The sequence below is a fragment of the Stenella coeruleoalba genome, assembly GCF_951394435.1.
Source record: "Stenella coeruleoalba genome assembly, chromosome: 1".
In the NCBI taxonomy this organism is placed as follows: Eukaryota; Metazoa; Chordata; class Mammalia; order Artiodactyla; family Delphinidae; genus Stenella; species Stenella coeruleoalba.
Window position 1 is genome coordinate 136,208,168 of NC_137169.1, and position 20,705 is coordinate 136,228,872.

Consider the following 20,705-nt stretch of genomic DNA (forward strand, 5'->3'; position numbering starts at 1 on the left):
ATGAAGTGGTACTTTTTGACATTTGGTTGGTTGAGAAGGAAATAATTAAAAGGGGTAAACATAAGGTCTCTCATGACAATAAAGAGCCATAATTCAGAGAACACAGTCTCTTTTATTATCTTTAAAGAAAATCATATTCACTAAAAAATCTGGATTTTGCTACCCTGTGAGAAGTAAATTTCATTAAACTGGGTATCCTGTATACCACCCAAAATTGACCAAAATGAAATAAATCCATGAACAATCTTTTTAAATGCAACATAATATACCTGAAGGAATGAAACTTTCTCCCTGAATAAAATCACCATAAAACAAAAGACTGCACTCAAATTGAATAATCTTATTCAGTTCCTTTAGATACAATACTATATAATTATATATAAATATATACTCAGGATAGGGAAAATCACCTTGAGTCAGAAAAAAAAGGGAACAAAATCAAATAAGGAAGAAATGAAAAAAAAGTTGATTAAACTCAAGAAAGAAGTGAAAGGAAAAGAGACTGTGATCTTCCTTTTTCAGACTCTGTATTACCTCTCAAGGCACTCAGGAAAAAAAATACGAAACTCTCACTAATAAAGACTAAATTAAATTGCAAGACAGAATAGACTAATGGAAATTTAATAAAGGGCACTGAAGAAAAGCAAGAAGACAACTAAGAGAATAAAATGAGATAAAGAAGGAAGTAAACATTTCTGTATTGAATCCTACTGCACACATGGACCATACAATTCCCTTTTCAGAAAGACATCCCAATGCGTCATCCATTTAGTTCAGGGTTTTACAACCTTGGCCATACTAACATTTTGGACCAGACAATTCTTTGCTGGGGGAAGTGTGGTAACCCTGTGCAGTGCAGGGTGTTTAGCAACACTCCTGGCCTCTAACCATTAGATGCCAGTAGCACACCCTCCCCAGGTGACAACCAAAATATCTCCAGATGTTGGAAAACGTCCTGAGATTGGGGGGAGGGGTAATCATTCTTAGCTGATAACTATGGATTTAGCACATGCAGGATGAAATAACTTGCCTTACTAGATGTCAAAGATTAGAAAATTAAACAATGCTGTATAGTCAACAGAACTATGAATGATATTAGAAGAACAGAAACAGAACTAAACATATGGAACATTGTTTTATGACAAATTGGCATTGCAGAATGGGGGGAAATGTTTCTTAACGAATGGATTAATGTCAACTGCTTATACCTATTTGATAAAACAGGGAATTGTATGCCATCCTTTTCCCTATCCATAAAATTTTAATCCCAAATAACTAAATCATTAATATGAAAGAATAAATTACAATAAAATTGTAAAAGGCAAAATAGAATAATATCATGAATCAAGATAGGGAAATCCTTCTAAGATATAAAATATCGACTACAAATGGTAAGATTGACAACATTTGATCACAGCTAAATAACTAACCCTTGTTCATATAAAGATACAATAATGGAAATTAAGGATCAGGCCACTAAAATGTGAGATAACATTATATAGATAGATTAGACAGGTTAGATAAATGGATGATAGATTGATTGATAGACAATAGATAAAGACATAGATATCCTGACAGATAATAAAAAACAACAAATCAGAACATAGAAAGTCCTTCTTTGGAGCAATAAGAAATACTGACTATGCAAAAGCAAAACAAGAGAAACACTAAAATAGCTAAAAAGAACAAAAGAATGGCTGATAAATATTTGAGGAGATAAAAAACCTAATCAATAGTCTGGGAAATGCAAACAAAACCAGAAAATATCAAGTATTGGTAGGGTGTGGAAATAGGATCACATATATTTTTATTGGAATTTAATTGGAATAATCACTTCTGGAAATAATTTGGGATTTTTCAGAAACATTGAGGTAAAGCTCTACCTGAAACCTAAAATGTTTAGCTGAAACCTAAAGTGTTTCAGCTAAACACTGAGGAATGCTGAAGGACCGATTTTTTTTTTTTGACCAATCTCAGTTAAACATTGTTCCACACTGTTGTCCCTAACCCCTCTTGCTAATCCTAGAAACTAATACCTGATAAAACCTTAATTCCTGCCTTGAAAGCCCATCATCCTATCACATGACAAATACAACCTGAATTACCCATAATTCCCGAGATTTTGAAGAGTGAGCAAGCCATAAAATCAACCTGATTATGACCTTAGCTTGTCTAACCTACAAATTCTTCAGAACACATGCTGTCTGACACAGCAGTATTCTAAAGCTGTTTTTACCTTGCAGTGTTCTTAATAAAGGGGTGAGCTAACCACTTTGGCTTGGGTTTTCTTCTTCAATATTTATGATCCAGAAATATTACTTTTTATGCACTCAAAAAACGCTCTTATGTTCAAAAGAAAAAAAAATCATTGTAAAATAATATTTATTGTGGTTTTGTTTCTCATGGCCCAACTGAAGGAAATATGTGTTATTCAAGAGTAAAATAGATAAATTGTGTTATGTTCATAAAATGGAATACTACCCAGAAGTTAAAAAAAAAAAAAAAGGCAAACATGAATAGTTCTTTTTAGGTATGCTAAATTGGGATAAAACACTGAGTGAAAAATCAACCACAGAAAAATACCTATGCTATATATAGTTAAAAAAAATACCAAACTAAACAATATATGACCACGGAAACCAGCATACATGGGGAAAAATAAAGAAAAGCAATGAGATTATAAACATAAAATTTGAATAATGTTTTCTACTGTGGGGCTGGGAAAGGGATGGGGTCAGGAAGGGAGATGTAAGTGATATTTCAAAGATAACAATTACATTCTATTTCTTAAGATAGCGCCTTTGCATTTTGTTCTCTACATCCCATATCATTCATAAATATTTGTAAATCTACTCTATATTTAAGAAACATTTGCAACCAAACTAACAAATTAAGAAGAAGAAAGTTATGTAAAGAGAGTTTAAAAAGAAGGAAAAAAAGAGAGGAAGAAGAACAGTACTTCAAATAATTTTGTGGATTTAAAAAAAAAAAGTGATAACCTCTGGGAAAATCTTTTAAAGCACAGTCATCACTTTATGTCTTTTTGCAACATCAGCATTTGCTTCCTAAGCTTCATCTTATTCTTCAAAGGGCAATTCATGGTCAAGACCTATTAAAAGTGTCCATGAAACTCTATGTCCTAGAACTCCCTTACTGTTAAAAAAAAAAAAAAAAGTCTTACAAAGCTGTCATATTTGATGCCTTTTTCATGTTTTCTAATATATGATGGACTTCATGTTTAACTAGTTTCCAGACTCAGGAGTGTTAAAGAGATTCCATTATATAAAGAATTCTGTTTATATGCAATACTGATTAGAGATAATTCAACTGACAGAGATTTATTTATAACAATTTAAAATGAAAAATAATTTTGTCTTCAGACATTTAAGGCTTTTCAGTTTTAATACGACCTACAGTAATCCAGTTGGATAGCTTCTCACTCAGAATGGAGTAAAATCTCCTGAGTAAATGTATTATCCTAAGGCAGTACCACTACTATTAAATGCTGCATTTTGCCATTACCAAAATGGATTAGAAGCATGAAATCTTTCTTTATTATAAGCAATAAAAGCAATTTGCCTGAACCTATTACAATATGTCTAATTTATTAACCATACCTTGAAGTACAATATGCTTAATAATTTACACTTTTGAACTACTTCTATATGTCTTTTACTTTTTAAAGAGAAACATAACTGCGAGCATATGGACAAGTCATTATTCTAATTAGAAAAATACTGAAGGCTTAGAGTTCATTCAACAAATCAATGTTTAATTAGCAATGTGCCAAACTGCAGATACCAGTTACTATAGTATATGTTACTAAAATGAGATGTTCGTTTATCATTGATGTAGCCGTGAAGACTAGGTCACAGAGATCCAAATAAAAATGGGATTAAGTACCCACATGGCACTGGCAGACAGCCAAAACACCTCTTCTATGTGACCTCAAAAATGGAAACACGTCATCAGATTTGTAAACAAAGCATTTCATCTTTTGTCATTTTTATAGTTGGCTTGTATATGTGACTGAAAGGAGCTTAACAGTGGTAAAATCACAGAGCAGAGTTTCACTGACTTCTATTAATTCAGATATTTATTTTTTTAATAGTCTAAGCTTTTAATAAAAAAAAGGCATTCATAAGAAATTTTAGTTTTTGTGTTCTTTATGTGCTTTAATGCATTTACATGATTACTACAGATAACGAAAGCTATTACTTCTCTTAACCTTGAAAAATGAATTAACATTAATATCAGGTGAATTTCCCAGCATGGTGCAAGTCAGATATAAAAAGTAAACAATAAAAAGAAAAGAAAAATAAAGAAATGCTCATAATTTGTGAAGTACATAGAAGGAATACTGATTACATCAATATTCTGGTAGTCTCATTTTATATTAAACATACTTCTTTAGAAATAGTGTAAGCTAATATGTGCATCCAAAATGTATATATATTTATTGTAGTTAAATATAACAATTAATAATCAATGAATACATTTACTGAATACTAGTACTGTGCTGATTTATATATGAGGTACTGAATTTACATATAAACTATTCTCTAACTTCTGATATAAACTATTCTCTAACTTCTGATATGTTAATATGATAGAATGCTATACAGAAGTTTGTTTTTAAAAAAGTAAAAGTTAATGTACTAAATAGGAATAAAATGTTGAGATATGTAATTGAAATACAGAAATCAGAGTTTGAGCTAAGTATTTTTTTATTTGAAATATAAAAGTATCCAAGTAACTGATAATACAAATATTAATCTGAATGAGGTGACTTAAAGTGCCTTAATGTTTGAGAGACAAGATACAAATAAGATGAACACATGCATAATATTTCATATAGGAGGTCATATTCAATCTAGCAGTAAAGGAAAGTTTGATTTAGATCTGCAAAGGGCATTCTGTGACATGGGAGAACACAAATTAAGATATTTAGTGTGAGAAGTGATTATGAACTTAGGGAATATTAATTGTATGATGTGCCAAAATTAAAACACAGAAAATAATTAAATAATTAAATAGAAAACTTGTGCTGTGGAAAGAGAGAATTTGATGTTGATAGAAGAGAAATTAATATTTTTATCAGAAAAGCTCAAACCAGTATGGTCTTTAAAGGTGTTGTTGAAAATTAAAAATAAGCCTTATACTAGCTATATACCAACATTCAATAAGACTGTGCTTATTGATCTCCTTTTTAAATTAATGTAGCCATGTATTCCTCAATGCACTTAAAAGTACCTTAAATGAATATTTTCATAAGCATTGTTTAGTTTAAGAAAAGAGCATCAAAGTCCACAGAGTCAATAAACAAAGACAGGAAAGCCAAAAGATAAGAAAAATCTATTTGTATAGCAGTTAAGAGTGTGATCTTTAAGGCAAGATTTGAATCTTTGTCACCACTTCCTGGTTGTGTGACCTTGACTAACTTATCCATTATGTTTCCAAATTTATCAAATGCATGTAATAATAGCATTTATTTCAAAATGTTTTTGAATTATAGTCATTAACATACTTATGGTATCTATAACAATATCTGTTAAAGAATGAATTCTCAATAAATATTGACATATTGTTTCATGTTCTTCATTTTCACAAGGTTTGGCTAAACTAAGCCAGAAAGGTTGACATATTTCAACATTATACAGAAGGTTTTATCATAAAATAGCTGCCATTATCTTTTGCAATTACTAAGGGTTTTCAAGCAATAGGTTTTTAAGATTTTTAAATGGAAAATTGAGATGCCTATCTATCTATCTCTGTCTCTATCTCTATCTCCATATTTTATCCTAGGTAACCAGGTTAAAAATTTCAAGGGAATTGAGGAATTTGAAACAGCTACTGTGGAGAATATTGTAAAGAGCTAATTAGGGAACAACTGCAGTGTCAGAAAGCATTAAGAACCCCTTTCATGATGTACTAAGAATGTATAATGACTACAACCTGTGCTGGTGCATTACTGCATTATTTTCTTCAGCACTCATCAACGTGTGTGTGTGTGTGTGTGTGTGTGTGTGTGTGTATGTGTGTGTGTGTATGTGTGTCTATGTGTGTGTTTTTAAAGGTAGAAAACTGCATTGATCCAAGTTTGGGATATTACCTGCTGCTGGGCTAGAAGAAAATGTGTAAGTGCATATTGAAAGTGAATCTAGATAGGGAAGAACTGTGTAAATGGAGTCAGCAGAGAGCCATAAAGTACCTTATAGGTTTAAAAAAAAAAATGTGGATTTAATTAAGTGAAGGAAAAGAAATTATCATTGCATAAAAATAAACATTTCTTATGTTAACACACTGAGATTTCCAGGTTAACATCCTATAGGAGCTACCATTACACAAAGTAATTTGTAATGTTCCTCATTTGCATAAAATTGTATATATAGTTGTTAAACTAGAGAAACTTGATCAGCACTGAGAACAAAAAACTCAATAAATGGAACTTATTATTTTGAGTAAAATTTTTTTTTAAAAAATCTGTAAGTATCATTGTATTATAGACCACATAATGAGAAATGTGTTGAAATACAACCATACTTAAAGATACCTACTTTTGATAGCTTGTTGGCTGATTTGGAGTCACAACTCTAAATGTCCCCGGTTGGACTGTAAACCTGAATGATATCCATAACTAATTTTTAGACATAAAATTATAGGTTTACATATCACTGGAGTGGACCCATGCAATTATTAACCCAAGTAGAACGTATTATTTTATACAGACTAATGTCACAATTTCACCACTGACTTTGGAAATTTTCCATAATATTTACTTACTCTAGAAGACAAATGATCAAATTGTATATATAAGCATCTAAGTACAAAGAAAAGGGAACTTTGAAAATTTGTATAATATTGAAGAATAAAACTACAATAATTTCTGTAAAAAACATTTGATATAGAGTAAATCACTGTGAACTAGACCTTTATTTTTAACAGTATTCCATATATCTTTTATAGCGTGTCTGTAAGTTTTTAAGGGACTTAACTGTAGGGATTCCAACAGCCAATGTCTTTTGAGGACTAAGCTTATGGAATATAGTCCATTGTTCTGTGGTCCTGATAAGTCACTCAACAGTTATCTGACACAAAGATACCACATCCAAAAAACAAAACAGGGCTATAAATCTCTTCCTCTGCAGGATGTTTGAGAAAAATATATAAGATAATTTATTAAGATTTCTTCCTACAGTTTCTGGTACAGATTAAAAATATGACAGCTATAATTATTTTCTACCACATGTTAATTTTATATACTGCTATAATTTTTATTAAAAAGTACAATTTAATACGAATTATAAACATATCACATTCTAAGTACAAAAATATGGAAAAAGTTTGACTATAAGAGATGGCAGTTTCCCTCAGTCATTTGCCATTGTCACTGTAGTGAAAAACAGAACGAGTATTTTCTATCAGAAGAGTTGTATTCTTGATTTTTTTCAGGGCTGCAACATCTAGACATTTTGCACAAGAAAGGCTGATACTATTTTTATGGAGGAAAAAACCTTATACTTCATAAACCATGTTCTGAAGTAGAGAGCTATGTTCTTTTTCTCCTCGAAACAATACACTTTGCCTACTGTTAAAAGTGCTTTTGGGGCTTCCCTGGTGGCGCAGTGGTTGAGGGTCTGCCTGCCGATGCAGGGGACACGGGTTCGTGCCCCGGTCCAGGAGGAACCCACATGCAACGGAGCGGCTTGGCCCGTGAGCCATGGCTGCTGAGCCTGCGCGTCCGGAGCCTGTGCTCCGCAACGGGAGAGGCCACAACAGTGAGAGGCCCGCGTAGCAAAAAAAAAAAAAAAAAAAATGCTTTTGAAAACCAGATTTGCACAACACACCTGAGAATTTTTAAAATATATTCTACAGGGTAATAAAATATGTGACTTCTGTTTATTGTTGAGTTCCTTAAACACAGACATATTTCGGCAAGTAGAGGATTGTAGTTTGAAACTGAGCCATCAATTGATTAATAATTTTGGTACCACAAAAGATTATGTGCAGATAATAATGTAAGACATTGTATTTAAAATATTTTATTTAAACAAATGTAAGGAGCATCTATAGAATATATGCATGTCCCACTAATTCACTTAGTTTTTAAAAGAGATGTTCTTAGAAACTTGCTTTTTTCACTAAGGAATTCTCTTATATGGCTCTTTTTCACAGGAATCCTTGAAATTAACGTACTTCAATCCCTCAATTTACGTAATTGAAGAGGAATTTTGACACATCAAATGCATTTTAAAATGAATCTCTGCCACACAGAACAGCTTCCGTGCTAAGAATTTACTGTCAGCTATAGTAAAAGATATTATTTTTGAAATTTTATGATCAGAGATTTCTGGTTCAAAATGACAGCTGGTTTGCAGGCCCCAAGGGAGCCTTCCACAACTATTCATTAAATACTGATGGAGATACAGTGAAATATTTTTAAAACCCTTAGCAGCCTTCTATAGTAATTCTGACAGATAACCTAATATTGGTGTCTTGTATGAATTGACACTAATATGAGATAGTTAGAGTTAGATGGAGGAAAAGCAGAAAGACATAGAGCCAGGCTTTAACGCATAGATTAAATCCCTAATCTTCTAAAAGCCTATTTTAGAAGCGTTAAGCTGTTCCATAATTCTACCACCACTGATCAACTAACTGAGACACAGACTCTCTGACAAGAGGAGACCCTCTCTGAAACACTGGTTTGGAGCTGTTCCCTGAGACGGAGATTTCAAATCACTGCTAATAACTGGAAGAACACAGGAAAAAACAGGTGACGGCAAAATGCATTGTGAGGAGAGTGGTACCTCGCACAGGTAAATTGCTGTTAAGTAAGGGCAAAGAAAACATTACCTGGTCGCAGTGCTGGCTGACGAGTGCAGTCCTCAGTGTACAACATTGGCTCAGTTCTTTGGCTTGATACCAGAAAACCTGGAAACAATGTTGGGAAAAACACTTAATCAAAGTAGAGCAGGGCCAGAAGATGAAGAATTGCCAGAAATAGGGAATTGGACTAGGAACTGCACACCAACCTTCCCTTCTGTTACAGATTTGAAAATAGAATCTGGAAATGGTGCCAGTTAACAGGAAGTGAAATTCAAGGTCAATTCCTTCATCTTACCTATTAAGACAAGAGCTGTATAGACCTTCCCATATAGCGGATGAATGTGAAGAAAAGCAACAACATGGATATTATGAAAAAAATACTGTGAAGCAAGGGAAACTGAGAAATGGCATAATAACAAATAAACTTACTGCTGGTTCTAGATAAAAATACTGAAAATGTACACAGATGTGACTAGAATCAAAAAGGTAAATGCATGCCTCATAATTTATTAATCTCTGTGTATAAAAGGATATTCAATAGAATATTTAAAGAGATAACAAGAAATTTAAAGAATCAGAAATGCAAATTTCAACAAATATGAGTGATGAACTCACTGATAATCACATTAATAAAAACTATAATAGTAACAAGAAACTATTTTTCCTATTATTTTGAGAAAAAATGTTTTTAAAAGGTAATATCCACTGTTGATGAAACATGGAAAATTAGATAATTTCATGCATTGTAGTGTGACAGCTAAATTCTACAATCATCTTTATTTGGCTGCATGCAAATTTCAAATGTACAAACACTTAAACATGAAACCTTAGTTCTCAAAACCTTTCCAATATTAATACCTGCTAAAAATGTGTAATCAGAACTGGCCAACAGAACTTTCAGTTGGTGGAAATGTTCTATGTCTTGTCTGTCTGATATCATGGCCTCTAGCAAGATGTGGTTACTGAGCACTTGAAACTTAGCTACTGTGCTGAGAACCTGAACTCTTTATTTTATAAGAAACATATTTCAATTTAAAAGGCTACATATGCCAGTGGCTACCATATTTGACAGGGCAGATATAAAATACTGTATGAAGCTTGAGAATATTTATTGAAACATTTTTGCAATGACAAAATAACTGAAACAACCTAAACATTCACAAATATGACATGTTAGTACATATACAAGCAAATTAATGAGGTTGATCTTTATAGATCCACATTAAATAGGAGTCCCAGGGACTTCCCTGGTGGCGCAGTGGTTAAGAATCCACCTGCCAATGCAGGGGACACGGGATAGATCCCTGGTCCGAGAAGATCCCACATGCCACAGAGCAACTTAGCCCATGCGCCACAGCTACTGAAGCCCACGCCTAGAGCCCATGCTCTGCAACAAGAGAAGCCACTACAATGAGAACCCTGCACACTGCAACGAACAGTAGCCCCTGCTCTTTGCAACTGGAGAAAGCCCGTGCACAGCAATGAAGACCCAACACAGCCAAAAATAAAACAAACAAATAAATTTATTAAAAAAAAATAGGAGTCTCAAATATAATAAAATTAAAAAAAAATAGTAACATAAAAACACAGTAAGTGGGCTGCCCTGCTAGCGCAGAGGTTAAGAAACCACCTGCCAATGCAGAGGACACAGGTTCAAGCCCTGGTCCAGGAAAATCCCACATGCCGTGGAGCAACTAAGCCCGTGCGCCACAGCTGCTGAGCTTGTGCTCTAGAGCCTGCGAGCCACAACTACTGAAGCCTGTGCATCTAGAGCCTGTGCTGCACAACAAGAGAAGCCATCTCAATGAGAAACCCATGCACTGCAACAAAGAGTCGCCCCTGCTCTCTACAGCTAGAGAAAGCCCGAACGCAGCAAGAAAGACCCAATGCAGCCCAAAATAAATAAATTAATTAATTTTAAAAAAACCAACAGTAAGCACTACAAAATATCAGCTATTATTATATCAGAAATTGTACAAATTTAGGTATCTAATTTATTTATACATATATGTATATATATGCAAAATAAGCACCAAATAATATTCTTAATTTCTGGATATGTGATTTAAGGAAGAAAAAGTGCTATTCAATTTTTTATTTATTCAATTATGTCTCAACTGATTTTTTACTTTTAATTAATTGAATTTTATATAGTTTCTAACACATAGCAATTATGTTCTTATAAATAAACTATTGGATTTATGAGTAAGGCCCAAAATTAAATAATTTAAATATTTAATTTTATTTAACAAGACAGAAGATGAAGAATACAACAAGATGAAAGAAAGCAGATCAAATTAATACAGATGAAAGTGGAAATTAATGGCAAAAAAATGAAGCTCTCAAAAAATACAAAACAATGGGTGGATCTTTTAAATCAACTACAAAACAGGTAAACGACATCAAGGAAAAGAGAAATGAAAAGTAAACAATAATATAAATGAATTAGAGAAAAATTACAGTTATGGAGAACTTTGAATGAAACTGAATACAGAAAATATTAATGAAATGATTACAACACTAACTGAAATCTCAAAATTGTCAGCAGTATACAAAGGTGTAAACACATGCTGAGGAACGGAATTGGAATTATGACTGAAATCTCCCCAAATCAAAAAACTCTGGGGTTTCTGCTTACTCTTTTGAACTAGGACCAGAGTAGTCACAGACTGCATTTCCTGACAAAAGGGAAAAAAATAAATGTATCGAACTGGATGCCTTTATACTGGCCTAGAGAATTTCTTTATAATTTTAACTGGTTTGGTTAGAGGGAATTCAGTTCTCAAATATAAAATTACCCCTGGCTACCTCTAAGGGTACAGAAGCACAGAAAGTGATAGTAATATGTAAAAACCTGATAAATATCTATAGAGATCTAGGACAACCAAGTTCTTTGAAAAGCCAATTATGAAGCAGTTAATGAACCAATCAGCCAGACAAATTTTTCCTCTTTTAGCTAATCGGGGAAAAAAAGTGGTCTATATTGCAAGGATTGTTAAAGCATTCTCTTAATTTAAATGATAGGTCGTGCTATTAATTTTAAAGATTTTTTTTCTGACAGGATAAATTTATGCATGGCACAGAGTAAAGAGCAGACTGTAGGTTTAACCTGCTGACCCAAGGAAATAGTCACCCAAGTCCAGGAAGCACAGAGAGTCCCAAGCAGGATAAAACCCAAGGAGAAACACACGAGACACAAAGCAATCAAATTGACAAAAATTAAAGACAAAGAAAAATTATTGAAAGCAAAAGGGGAAAAACAACAAGTAACTTACAAGGGAACTGCCACAGGGTTAACAGCTGATTTCTCAGCAGAAACTCTACAAGCCAGAAGAGAGTGGCACGATATTTTAAAGTGATGGAAGAACCTACAACAAAGATACTCTGCCTGGCAAGGATCTCATTCAGATTTGACAGAGAAATCAAAAGCTCTACAGACAAGCAAAAGCTAAGAGAATTCACCACCACCAAACCAGCTCTATAACAAATGCTAAAGGAACTTCTCTAAGTGGGAAACACAAGAAGGAAAAGACTACAATAACAAACCCAAAATAATCAAGAAAATGGTCATAGGAGCATACATATCGATAATTACCTTAAATGTGAATGGATTAAATGCTCCAACCAAAAGACACAGGCTTGCTGAATGGATACAAAAACAAAACCCATCTATATGCTGTCTACAAGAGACCCACTTCAGACCTAGGGACACATACAGACTGAAAGTGAAGGGATGGAAAAAGATAATCCATGCAAATGGAAATCAAAAGAAAGCTGGAGTAGCAATACTCATATCAGATAAAGTAGACTTTAAAACAAAGAATGTTACAAGAAACAAGGAAGGACACTACATAATGATCAAGGCATCTATCCAAGAAGAAGATATAACAATTATAAATATATATGCAAGTTCGGTCCTGTGCCACCGTCCTGCGCCAGCCTTACAGTCTTCCTCCCTGCACAGCCTGTGAGCAACAGCCCTTCCCTTGCCCTTGACTGGGCCTCTAGAGCAAGGACGTGCTGCACGAAAGGAAATCTGAGGCACAGAGAAGTTAACTGCCTGCCTGGTCCAATACCACAGACTACCGTGTGGCTGACAGGGTCTTGGTGCTCTGGCCGGGTGTCAGACCTGAGCCTCTGAGGTGGGAGAGCCGAGTTCAGGACATTTGTCCACCAGAGACTTCCCAGCTCCATGTAATATCAAATGGCGAAAGCTCTCCCAGAGATCTCCATCTCAACACTAAGACCCAGCTCCACTCAACGATTAGCAAGCTACAGTGCTGGACACCCTATGCCAAACAACTAGCAAGACAGGAACTACAATTTTACCTTATGATTGGCAATGAGTAAGGACATACAAGCCAAAGTACCCAAAAGAGACTAAACCTTTGTAGCAGGCACACAATTTTGCTGTCCAGCATTCATCCCACATCTGCCAGCCTAACTGTACCTTGGGGATATCCCTTGGTATCTCTCCTCTCTTGTTTGAAACAAAGCTATTTCAGTGACATTCATTCCAATCTCAGAATCAGTGCCAAGGTCTCAATTAAACACTTGGCCTCAGGGACTGTTATATAACCCAATTCAGCCATGGCTAATTTTGAAGATGTTTAGTGGGAATCTGGGAGAGAAAATTCTTCACTCTCCTCACTGTGGTTTCAGGAGTGAAATATTCTCTTCCCACTGGACCTGAGCAAGAAAGTTTTAGCCCACAGAAGCTCTTAGCAGCTACCTGCTGAAGTAATCATGGTGAAAGGCAGAGAGGAAAACTGGAAAGAAACTATGCCTTTTATAAAATCTTCATCAGCCAGGTAACTTCTTACCTGACTTAACTTTTGGTTTTCTATTTGTGTAAGCCAATCAATCACCGTTATGCTTTAAGCTGGTTAACTTGGGTTTTTGTAAGTATATTTGCAAACCTGTAGTAACTTGCAAATAAAATAATTCTGAATGACACACATTTTCTGTTTCTTTGATCTATACATATATATCTTTCTTTAAATAGCAGATACAGGCCTTTAATTTAGTTATTAGCAAGCAAAAGCAATGATTTAAGAATGAACAGAACAAGTGTAAACTCCTTAGTAACGGTTGTCATTTGCTGCACATCACTTAAAAGTCTTTTATTGTGTAAGTTTTTCCCACTTTATTAACTTTAACTTAATTTTTTAATGACGTGTTAACAGTGGTTATTACTTCAACAATTTTCTTTAATGGTTAAAATGGTAAATTTTACGTTTTGTCACACAAAAAAATTTTCAAAATAAAAATTTTCCTAAAGAGTTGATAACAGAAAAGTAGGGAGGGCTGAGCATCGGCCTTGGGGCCTTAAGGGTTGAAAAGAAACTTGCAGATGTCCCTGGGGTGTGGCGTCCCTGGTGGGTTTCCTTTTCTCTCCCCTAAACTCCGAGTCCAGACGTCCATCGCTTCCCACCACCCTCACTGTTCTGCACACTGACCTCAGCTGGACCACCAGATGGGACCCCTGCTGGCCTGGGGCCTGCGAGTGATGGGGGCCGGGGTGCCTGCAGTCCCCCAGTAGCGGCGGTCCCCAGCCCCAAGAAGGATGTGACCCTTTCACAAGCAACTAGCTGGGTCCGCATGGACTCTCCAGCTGCTCCATCTCCACAGTGGCGGGAACGTGGGAAGCTGAGAGTCCACGTGCATCCTCCAACGTCACAGATCACGCCCCTCGACGTCACAGGTCACATCCTCTGCTGCCCCAGGCCACGTCATGACCTCTGACTTCGCAGGGCACGCTCACTGGCGGCATTATGTCCTTACGGACCCCTGTAGGCAGGCATCCGCGTTTCCCCGCCGTGTCGTGCTTAAGGTCATGGAGTGTGGTGCTTCCGCGAGGAAGCTGGTCCTGATGCCGTCGGGTTCCCTGTGCAGGTGCCTGGTGGGGGCTGAGAGGACCTTTTCCACCATCCTGCATTCAACTCGGGCAGCAGCTCCCTGGAGGGAGACACACCCACGGGTGAGTCCCAGTGACCCCTGCGTCACGCGTAGATTGTCCTTGGAAATGGACTCTGAGCACAGCTCAGATCCCAGATGTGCTGGACCAATGTCTGTTACTTGCTCTGGATTCCGTGATTGGGACGAGGTTCCCTGGCCTCCCATCTCTGGGAGGCTGACCCTGGACCACACTTGGTCCTGCCATCGTTCTGAGCAGGCAGCTGCTGTGGGGGATAATCAGGAGGGGGCAAGCTGGGAAAACAAATGGTCTGACGCCAGAGTGACCGTGTTTCTCCCTTTTTCCTGCTCACCTGGGGAAGGTGTGTCTCCTGGAACCTGAATGCAGGCAGGTGAGTTTCCTGTGCTCTCCTCTGCCTAGTGGCTGGGTTGGGTGACACCGGCCATAAATTCACATTTCTCATTGAGACCCACTGTGTCTGTTTCAAACAGTAGCCTCAGAAAAACACAAAAGGCATACAACAACTAGTGGATACATTTCACATTTCAACAAATATCTCTGAGTGCTGTTTGTGTCAGGCCTTGTTCTTAGCCCCAGGGATACAGTAGTGAACAAGGATGAAACCCCGTCCTTGTCAGCATGAGTGTGTGGAAGAGGGGAGACAAACAAAAACGCATCAACAATTACCTAAATAGACATTTCTACAAAGAAGACATACAGATGCTCAACATCACTAATCATTAGAGAAATGCAAATCAAAACTACAGTGAGGTATCACCTCACTCTGGTCAAAATGGGCATCATCAGAAAATCTACAAACAACAAATGCTGGAGAGGGTGTGGAGAATAAGGATACAGCCACTATGGAGAACAGTATGGAGGTTCCTTAAAAAAACTAACAATAGAATTACCATATGACCCAGCAATCCCACTACTGGGCATATACCCAGAGAAAACCATAATTCAGAAAGACACATATGCCCCAATGTTCACTGCAGCACTATTTACAATAGCCAGGACATGGACGCAACCTAAATGTCCATCAACAGAGGAATGGATAAAGAAGATGTGGCACATATCTACAATGGAATATTACTCAGCCATAAAAAAGAATGAAACTGGGTCATTTGTAGAGATGTGGATGGACCTAGAGACTGTCATACAGAGTGATGTTAAGTCAGAAAGAGAAAAACAAATATTGTATATTAATGCATATATGTGGAATCTAGAAAAATGGTATAGATGGTCTTATTGGCAAAGCAGAAATAGAGACGCAGACGTAGAGAACAAACGTATGGACACCAGGGCAAGGGGATGAATTGGGAGATGGGTATTAACATATATACACTATTGATACTATGTATAAAATAGACAACTAATGAGAACCTACCGTATAGCACAGGGAACTATACTCAAAGCTCTGCGGTGACCTAAATGGGAAGCAAATCCAAAAAAGAGGGGACATATGTGTATGTATAGCTGATTCACTTTGCTATACAGTAGAAACTAACACAACATTGTAAAGGAACTATACTCCAATAAAAATTTTTTTAAAAAATGCTGTGTCACAGATGGTGATGCATGCTATAAAAACAATGTAGGGAAGGCAGAAGGGAGAACTGGCAGTAAGGAGGATTGATTTTAATTAGTGTGATCCAAAAGGCCATACTAGTTAAATAGTGTGCTAGTAAAACACATGTCGTGTACTGCCCATATCCCTGAATTCTCAGATTTTTTTTTTCTGAAGTAATGCTGTTATCTTGCTAAGAAGGGTATTATATGTAACACTATTGGTTTTTCTATTTACTTGATGTTACAAAATGTGCTGTGTATCAACAAGAAATAAATTATATATGTATTACTCCAAAGAACATTGATAATTTATGAATTTATATTAATCCCATTTTACTCTATTTTATTGTACTTGAGAGCTGTGACCTATCTAGAGATTTCAGATAAATTAAGCTAATTAAAGCATGGAAATAGAAGGGGGAAAATGGCATACATGTAAATTGCTTAATGCAAATTTAAATTAATGAGTAAAGCAAATTTAGAAGTGCCCTGTTTTTATACAATTAATACACTGTTGTCTCTTTGCCAGTACAGTCAAGTCACAATTATCATATCCATAAAAAGTGTTTTTTGAAATTTGACTTTTATACATTTTAATATTTAGAGGTTCAGGATAATTTTAATAGAAATAATTTCTTTCCAATTTTTCTGATGGACTGGTAGTTTATCTTAGGGTTATACATTATAAAACTTATTTTGTTAAATATCAATGTTTATTTTTAGTGAAATCACTTTGTAGTTTTGGTATTTTTGTCTGTAGCACACACACAGACACACATATGCTTAAGATATTAATTTTATTATATAAACACATAATTAGTAAAGTAGGGAAATGCAAAAAGAAAGGTGTGGAATAAAATAAACAAATTAATGTTGATTAAAAAGCATATGGAGGAAAATGAAGATAACAATGGCAAGCTAAGAATTAAAGATATATTTAGATGTTTCCTTGGATACTTAAGTGTATCCAAGGAAACACACATACATATGTGCATACATACACACACACACACATGTACATGTACATCATTTAAATACATTGTCATAGTCTGTGTTTCTATTAGTAGAGTTTCTTTTTTCTCTGGCTTTATTGAGGTAAAATTGACAAATAAAAATTTTATATATTTAAGGTGAATAACATGATATAATATGTATACATTGTGGAATAATTACCACAGTCAACATAGTTAACACATCTTTCACCTCACACAGTTACTATTCTTTGCGTGTGTGTGTGTGTGTGTGTGTGTGTTTGTGTGTGGTGAGAATATTCAAGATCTACTCTCTCAGCAGATTTCAAGCATACAATATAGTATTATGAACTATAGTCACCATGCCGTACATTAAACCCCCTGAACTTATTCATCTGAGAGTTGGTACCCTTTGACCACCATTTCCACATTTCCTCCATCCACCAGTTTCTGGCAACCACAATTGTATGAGTTTAGCTTCTTTAGATTCCACACATAAGTGAGATCATACAATATTTGTCTTTCTCTGTCTTCCTTATTTCACTTAGCATAATGTCCTCCAGGTTCATCCACATTGTTGTAAATAGCAGAATATTTTTTTCATGGCTGAATAATATTCCATTGTATATATGTATACTACATTTTCTTTATCCATTCATCTGTTGTTGGACACTTAGGTCTTGTCCATATCTTGACTACTGTGATTAATACAGCAATGAATATGGGAGTATAGACATATCTTGGATACCTAGATTTCATTTCTTTTGGATATATACCCAGAAGTAGGATTGCTGGATCATATGGTCATTTTACTTTTACTTTTTAAGACATCTCCATACTGTATTCCGTAGTGGCTGTATCAATTTACATTCACATCAACAGAGTGCAGGGTTCCTTATCTCCATACCCTCATCTGCGCTTGTTATCTCTTGTCTTCCTGATAATAGCTATCATAACAGGTGTTAGGATTTTGCTTTGACTTGCATTTCCCTGATGATTAGTGATGGTGAGCACCTTTTCATATACCTCTTGGCCATTTTTATGGCTTTGGAAAAATGTCTACTTGGGTCCTTTGCCCTTTAAAAATCGGATTATTTGTGGTTTTGCTATTGAGTTGTATGAGTTACTTACATATTTTACCTATTAACCTTTATCAGATATATGGTTTGCAAATGTTTTCTCCCAATACATATGTTGCTTTTTCATTTTTTGTTGATTGTTTCCTTTGCTGTACAGAAGCCTCTTAGTTTGATGTAGTATCATTTGTTTATTTTTGCTTTTGCTGCCTGTGTTTTTTTTGTTTTGTTTTGTTTTGTTTTTTGCGGTACGCGGGCCTCTCACTCTTGTGGCCTCTTCCGTTGTGGAGCACAGGCTCCAGATGCGCAGGCTCAGCGGCCATGGCTCACGGGCCTAGCCGCTCCGCGGCATGTGGGATCTTCCCGGACCGGGGCACGAACCCGTGTCCCCTGCATCGGCAGGTGGACTCTCAACCACTGTGCCACCAGAGAAGCCCTGCTGCCTGTGTTTTTAATGTCATATCCAAAAATCATTACCAAGATCAAAATCAAGGAGCTTTTTCTCCATGTTTTCTTCTAAGAGTTTTATGATTTCAGATTTTACATTTAAGTCTTTAATCCATTTAGAGTTTAGTTTTGTGCATGTTGTAAGACAAGGGTCCAATTTCATTATTGTGTGTGAATATTCAGGTTTCCCAACACCATTTATTGAAGAGACCATCATTTTCTCCTTGTGTATTCCAAACTGGAAAGGAAGAAGTTAAATAGTCCCTGTTTGTAGATTATGTATATTGAAAACCCTAAAGACTAAACACACACACACACACACACACACACACACACACACACACACACACACACACACTGTTAGAACTAAAAAATGAATTTGGTAAAGTTGCAGGATACAAAACTAACATACAAAAACATCAGCCACATTTCTACATACATACAATGAGCTATCAAAAAGAAATTAAGCAAACTATGTCATTTATAATAGCAGCAAAAAAGAATAAAATACTTAGGAATAAATTTAACTAAGGAGGTGAAATATCTATACACTGAAAGCTACAAGACTTTAATGAGAGAAACTGAACACACAAAAAAATGGAAAGATATCCCATGTTCATGGATTAGAAGAATTAACATTGTTAAAATGCCCATAGTACCCAAAGCAATGTACAGATTCAATGTAATCCTTATCAAAATTCAATGGCATTTTTCACAGAAATAGAAAAACAATCCTAAAGGTTTTATATAACCACAAAACCAAGCAATCTTGAGAAAGAAGAACAAAGCTGGAGACATCACACCTCCTGATTTCAAACTACATGTCCAGACTTTAGCTAAGCAACAACATGGTAGCTGCCTTGGCATCCATTTTGTTTGGCCAAGCAGCCTGCAGTGACCTTAAACTGGCACTAGCCCCCTTCTGCAAGCACATTACCTAGGTAGCAGCCTGCAGAGTCACAAGTAAATGTAAGTTCCTGATATGACATCCCAGCAGTCCTTCTGATCAACAATATCCCCTGCTTCTCAGAGCCTTCCCTTTATGTGCTCTTTAGATAAGACCCCCATTGGGCTTACCAAAACCCTGCTCTTTGGTTTGAATTGACCAATCTGGCCTTAGCAGGGGAACCCCGAAGCACTCCACTCATAGACACTAACCAAGTCACATGCCCCAGGTCTGCACTCTGCCTTGACCTCCCAGTGCAGCCCCTGGAGGTGAGTGAGGTACTTCTCTATTTCAGTTCCTCCTGTGGTCTGTTGTTGAACCATGGCTCACCTTCTCTGAAACCCTGTGCTCCACTTAGTGTTAATTTGACAAATTTATAACACTCTCTTACAAAGCTACAGTAGTCAAAATACCATGGTACTGGTATAAAAACAGAAACCTAGACCAATGGAACAATAGAAAGCCCAGAAATAAACTCATGAATATGTGGTCAACTACTCTTTAACAAGGGTGCCAACAATATTAGTATTAGTAGAGTTTTTGAATTAAAGAAAATAAACTTAGGTAAACAATATTAGATCAAGAATTACTGAAATCTGAGACTTTGTTTCTATTAGCTTTTAATCCATATTCTTATACCCCTGTGAGTTTTCATTACAAGCAAGGAAATTTACCACAAGCCTATGTGATTCCCATATTTTTTGTCATGAACTTTTAAAAAAATAACATGCTGTCAATCCATTTGTAAATCCAAACACCTTCAAAACTCCTTCCAAAATCATCAACCAAATTATACTTTTGAAATTGTACCTACACTTGCCTATCACTTCTTAACGAATCATGTAGTTGGTTATCAGGTTAGTATATTCTATATTTCACCCTGATTACAGTAATAGTTTTAAGTGCCAAGAATTCTCTGTAGTTTGGATTGCTTTAACTCATAGCTG

The 20,705-nt window shown here is 35.8% G+C and overlaps 1 protein-coding gene and 1 pseudogene across 3 annotated transcripts in view; both read right to left on the bottom strand.

Moving 5' to 3' along the window:
• LOC307175500 (poly(A) polymerase type 3-like) overlaps nucleotides 1-14,432 on the bottom strand; it is a 127,216-nt pseudogene extending 112,784 nt beyond the window's left edge. Inside the window, exons 1-2 of the transcript in view lie at nucleotides 14,289-14,432; nucleotides 8,857-8,934 (exon numbers count right to left, since the gene is read on the bottom strand). The product of the transcript in view is annotated as a poly(A) polymerase type 3-like (transcript). The remainder of the gene's footprint in view (nucleotides 1-8,856; nucleotides 8,935-14,288) is intronic.
• Nucleotides 1-20,705, bottom strand: part of LOC307189185 (uncharacterized protein) — a 347,413-nt gene that overhangs the window by 205,793 nt on the left and 120,915 nt on the right. For both annotated transcript variants that reach the window (XM_079927001.1, XM_079927000.1), the window contains exon 3: nucleotides 8,857-8,934. The gene's annotated coding sequence lies outside the window, so the exon portion shown is untranslated. The remainder of the gene's footprint in view (nucleotides 1-8,856; nucleotides 8,935-20,705) is intronic.